The sequence below is a fragment of the Chiloscyllium plagiosum genome, chromosome 9 (assembly GCF_004010195.1).
Source record: "Chiloscyllium plagiosum isolate BGI_BamShark_2017 chromosome 9, ASM401019v2, whole genome shotgun sequence".
Lineage (NCBI taxonomy): Eukaryota > Metazoa > Chordata > Chondrichthyes > Orectolobiformes > Hemiscylliidae > Chiloscyllium > Chiloscyllium plagiosum.
In genome coordinates, this window is record NC_057718.1 from 86,182,150 (window position 1) to 86,188,260 (window position 6,111).

Here is a 6,111-nt window from a genome sequence, read left to right on the forward strand (position 1 = left end):
ATAGAAAACTCCCAACAGGGTGACCTCTCCTTTCCTGTTTCTAACTTCAGCCCATACTACCTCAGTTGACAAGTCCCCAAATATCCTTTCTGCAACTGTAATACTGTCCTTGACCAACAATGCCACACCTCCCCCTCTTTTACCATCTTCTCTGTTCTTACTGAAACATTTCAATCCTGGAACCTGCAACAACTATTCCTCTCCCTGCTCTAACCATGTCTCCGAAATGGCCACAACATCGAAGTCCCAGGTACCAACCTATGCCTGCAAGTTCACCCACATCTTGCGTCCCTGAAACTTGATTTTGGACCTCCCTACTCTCAATCTTTTCTATACTCGAACTACAATTTTGGTTCCCATCCTCCTGCTGGATTAGTTTAAACACACCCCAATAGCCTTAGCGAACTTCCCCCCCAGGATATTGGTACCCCTCTGGTTCAGATGAAGATCATCCTGCTTGTAGAGGTCCCACCTACCCCAGAAATAGCCCCAATAATCCAAGAATCCAAAGACCTCCCTCCTGCACCATCCCTGTAGCCACATGTTCAACTCCTCTCTCTCCCTATTCCTTGCCTCACTAGCACGTGGCACGGGCAACAAACCAGAGACAACAACTCTGTTCATCCTAGCTCTAAGCTTCCACCCTAGCTCCCTGAATTTCTGCCTTAAATTCCCATTTCTCTTCCTACCTATGTCGTTGGTGCCTATGTGGACCACGACTTGGGGCTGCTCCCCCTCCCCCTTAAGGATCCCAAAAACATGATCAGGACATTGATTAGGTCAGTTTTGGAATATTGCATGCAATTCTGGTCTCCCTCCTATTCGAAGGATGTTGTGAAACTTGAAGGGTTCAGAAAAGATTTACAAGGATGTAACCAGGTTTGGAGGATTTGAGTTACATTTGAGGCTGAACAGGCTGGGGCTGCTTTCCCTGGAGCATCAGAGGCTGAGGAGTGACTTTATTTAGAGGTTTATAAAATTATGAGGGGCAAGGGTAGGGTAAATAGACAAGTCCTTTCACTGGGGTGGGGGCGTCCAGAACTAGAGGGAATAGGTTTAGGGTGAGAAGGGAAAAATTTAAAAGGAACCTCAGGGCTAACCTTTTCAAGCAGAGTATGTATATCAAATGAGCTGTCATAGGAAGTGATGGAGGCTGGTACAATTATGACATTTAAAAGGCATTTGGAATGAGTATATGATTAGGAAGGGTTGAGAGGGATATGGGCCAAAGGCTGGCAAATGGGACTAGATTAGGTTGGGATATCTGATCGGCATGGATAAGTTGGACCGAAGGGTCTGTTTCTGTGCTGTACATCTCTATGACTCTATGATCGAGCTTTGCTTCTTCTCCAGTAAGTACACCTGCATACTGAATCAGAAAATTATGTGTACATACTTACATTCCTCTTGTTATGAAGTTGAAGGTGTGTACCGTACCTGTAAGAGAGAATAAATATTGTTCTGCCCTGAGAGTTTACAAGCACTTGTCATACAATGAAGTAGCAGTCTCAGAGTGTACTGGAAAATTGAAAATATGTAACATTTGTCTGTGAAATAGGTACCTGAGTTGGTTGCTGTTTTGATAACAATTCGAATTTTAATTCAAATCAGTTTAAATTATATGTCAGAATATTAAAACCCAACTGAGTTTGAATTTATTGTTTTGCCAACCACAAACCAATGAAACAATCTGATGTTGGGGATATAAGAAAAGGCAGGCAGGCATAGAGTAACTGCCATTGAGAAAGACCCAAGACAATGAAACACTCTCCATCAAAGGTACCTTTTCATATGAAACATATTCACCATAAAAGAAAGACGATGACTCATGGAGATCTTCAGCTGAAAGAAGAAAGACACCAATGATGACAGCCGCTCTATGGCTGAAAAATTAATTTGCTGTAATTTTAAAAAGTGTTTTATTGGAACAGTATATTGTTACAGAGTTGGAGGCAGGTAATAAGTTGGTCAGAGAAAGGTGGGCTTAGAGTTGTGAATAAGTTGTTGTTTAATGTTCACTCTTAGAGTTAAAGAATAAATTGATAAATTAGCAGAAGGGTTCACCGACGTGACGTAACAGTTTGTGGGCTCGAGTCCGTTAGTTGGACAGGTATAGACAGATCCACTCTGAGATTTGGACAAATTTGATCAGATTTGGGATATGAAAGATCCCAACAGATTTGAATACTTGCTGATTAGTGTCCTAGACCTTTAAATAAAATGTATGTTAGAAAATTTGTTTAATTTTGGTTACTCATAGTGGTTCAATTAAAAGGGAGAGAAGTGGCTGTTAAGGTTGCTAAAGAGGTTCTGGGGTTTGAAGATGATTCCCAAATTTTCCAAGCAAGTTTAGAAAGACAGAGGAAGGCCATACTTTTAGAATGAGCAAATAAGTTAGAATTGGGTCTAACCAGGGACAAAAGGAAAGCTCAAATTGTAATGGAGTTGGTCAAACACTTAAGTGTGTCAGAGAAACAGACAAATGCCGTAGAGTTAGAAAAAATTAAATTGCAATTGAGGCAAATGGAGTTAGAAGATAAAGAAAGGGAAAGAACAGCCACGAGAAAAAAAAACAAGGGATATATACGGATACCATGCACAATATGTGGAAGACACACTGCTCTCCAACTGGACAGGGATTAGGAGAGACTAAATCAGACATGGAGGGAGGAAAGGAAACCACACCGACAGCATCTCCCACAACATCCCTATCCCAGAGCAAGGAGGAAGGCAGGCAGTTGTGGTCTATCGACTAAGGGTGGGCCTGGACGCCAGGGTCTGCGTCAGGGTGTTTGGTGGGATGACCCGAGACCCGAGGCCTCATGTCCCTGTCATTGTTTATTGGAGGAAAGGCAATGTACTGTTGCACCTGCCAATGTACGTTCTGTCGGCTCCCACAAGGATAGCTACACAGCCCAACCGTATACCATTAGCTAGTAGCAAGGGACTGAGATATGTGAGTGCTGTCCCTGGACATTCATGTCGTACATTATATTAATGCCACCTTGACCCACGGACCAACGGAAACCGCGGTGGTGGTCGCTCGAGCCACACAGTGTGATCCAGAGGCTGGGAAATGAACCTGAAAAAGGTACACCGAGCAGCACAATCAGTGCAGTTTTTAGGCATTCAGTGCACAAAAGGGGATAGAGTCATCCCTGAAAAAGTAAAGAATAAAATACAAGAAATGGCAGTTGCAACTAGCAAGGCTGAGACACCAAAATGTATAGGTCTACTCAGATATTGGTGTAGACATGTACTTGACTTGACCATGTTACTAAGATGTTTATATGCCATTACTTGAAAGAAAGCTCAGTTTGAATGGGGCGATGAACAGCAGAAAGCATTTGCAGCCACTGAAGAGGCTATAGCAGTAGCGCTTCCCCGGCCCCTCGGATACCTGGCTTCCCCTTTGAATGATAAGTATCGATGATACAAGATGGAGCCCACGTGGAGCTTAGGGCAGAGACTAAAGAGAAAAGCAATACCTTTGGACTTCTCATCCAGAAAACTGACTGAAGCAGCTACACGTTACACTCCATTTTAAAAGCAACTTCTGGCCTGTTACTGGGCTCCAGTCCAATCTGAAGGGCAGATTGGTGAGGACAAACTGTACCTCAGCCCTGAGTTACCAATTCTAATGGGGGTGTTATCTGACATTGTGACCCACACGGCCGGTAAAGTCCAACAAAGCTCCATTGTAAAACGGAAATGATACATAGCTGATCGAGACAAGAAAGATAAAAAAGGGGTTACCAAACTCCTTGAATAAATAGCTGAATACCCACCAGGTGACTAAACTGCAAGCTCTGACCAGGCTGTGCATCTTCCGTTCGAACAACTGCCCAAAGATCCCGTCACTGTGCTTGGTTCACTGATGGATCAGCCACATGGAAGAATGGCCAGAGGCTGTGGTGAGTAGCTGTGTTTAATCACTCCACACTGACGATTATCCACAGTGAAGGAGGTGGGGGATTGAGCCAGTATGCAGCATTAGCAGCTGTGGTCCTAGTGCTGGAGAAGGTGAGTCAGCGTCTGGATTTATACTGACTCATGGGCAGTGGCTGTGTGGATGCCAACCTGGCATGTGACGAGGTGGCCGAGAGGTTAAGGTGATGGACTGCTAATCCATTGTGTTCTGTATGCGTGGGTTCGAGTCCCACTCTCGTCGGTGCTATCAGTGATTTTCAGTGGGCGGCACGGTGGTACAGTGGTTAGCACTGCTGCCTCGCAGTGTCAGAGACCTGGGTTCAATTCCCGCCTCAGGCGACTGACTGTGTGGAGTTTGCACGTTCTCCCCGTGTCTGCGTGGGTTTCCTCCGGGTGCTCTGGTTTCCTCCCACAGTCCAAAGATGTGCAGGTCAGGTGAATTGGCCATGCTAAATTGCCCGTAGTGTTAGGTAAGGGGTAAATGTAGGGGTATGGGCGGGTTACGCTTCGGCGGGTCGGTGTGGACTTGTTGGGCTGAAGGGCCTGTTTCCACACTGTAAGTAATCTAATCTAATCTAATCTGGCAGTCACATGACTGGAAGATTGATGGAAAGCCCCTGTGGGGAACAGGAATTATGGAAACAAATATGGGCGAAGGCACAGCACATGGAAATTACTGTGTACCATGCTGATGGCCTTGGGAAGGATGGTTCAGAATCTGCAACAAGACTGTAGACGGAATAGTAAAAGCCAGAACAGTTGAAGATGCATCTGAAGAGTACCACACTGGAATATGGCCTCATGAAAAATCAGGACATTGAGGGTAACATGGCACTTGCATTGGGCAAGAGATCGAGATTTGCACTTCCCCTTCAAGCTGGTGAAAGAAGTTCCTGGTAAGTGTGAGATCTGTCAAAAGGTGAAACACACATCACTGCTGAGAAAGCTGATGGCATAAATCAAACGAGGAGATCAGCCTGTTCCAATCTGGCAGATTGACTATGTTAGCCCATTACCGTGACAACAACAATATCAATATCTGTTAACCATGATAGACACTTACTCTGGGCTCATGTTAACTTTCCCAACAATCAAAGCGAATCAGAGTGACGCTGTTAAAGGCCGAGAACAGTTGATATCCTGCTGTGGAGAACTATCAGAAAGACAATCAAATAATAGCTCACACTTTACAGGTCAGCGGGTGGAGCAATGGGCTGTGGACAACGGGCTACATTGGCTGTTCCACATTCCTTATTACCCTCAAGCGGCTGGCTTCGTAGAACGAATGAATGGGTTATTCCAACAACACATTCAGTTATTGACCCCTAATCATTCCCTAGAGGGGTGGCTGAAAGTGCTGCCACAGGCATTGTATAATCTGAATAATCAGCCTCTGAAAGGAGGGACACCCATGAGGAGAATGTATGGAGGAGGTGACCAGTTACATCCTCCCAATAAACTTACAACGTCTGATGACTTTTGTAGGGGCAAAAGTGTGAGTACACCCCCCAGAACACCCGCCGGAACCTGGTGGGATACTTGCTCGAAGACAAGGTGATACCAGTTGGGTATTGATCACGGAGCAGGAGACACCAGAGTGTAGAGACAGAGGACATTTACTGAAGGGAGAGGGAATTGTCAAAGATTGTAAACTGATAAGATATGATTTCTTCCCATAATCATGTGAATTTATTACGGATGGATGCTGCTGTGGACAATTCATCAGTTGGCAGCTGCTGTACCTTATCTCAGGAGAAAGGCCACTCTGGTCATTAATCTGATGATACAGTTGAGAGGGTGGTGCTGGAAAAGCATAGCATCGAAGGAGCAGGAGAATTGACGCTTCGGGAAAAAGCCCTTCATCAAGAATGAGGTTGGTGAGAGGCTGGACCTGACAAGGGAGTCGTGAAGTGAATGGTCTTTATGGAGAGTGGATAGGGATGGGGAGGGAAATACAGAGGAACGTCAATTATCCGAATACCAATTACCCAAAAATCAGATTACCCGAAGGAGATCTCGAGGTCCCGATAGAAACTTTACATCAAAGACGTGTCTCCATCAGTGATTGTGTCTTTTGTTTGCAGTGATTTTTTTTAATAGATATTTTTATTAGAAATTTAACATTTTTACAAGTTTACAAAAATAAACAAAACTCTCAAGTACAAACATTGATATACAATT

At 44.5% G+C, this 6,111-nt stretch overlaps 1 non-coding gene across 1 annotated transcript; it reads left to right on the plus strand.

Annotated features, from left to right (window-relative positions):
- The first annotated feature begins 4,089 nt into the window (after window positions 1–4,089).
- On the plus strand, window positions 4,090–4,171 carry trnas-gcu. Its single transcript has one exon. It is a non-coding gene; the product is annotated as a tRNA-Ser (tRNA).
- Window positions 4,172–6,111: the final 1,940 nt, after the last annotated feature.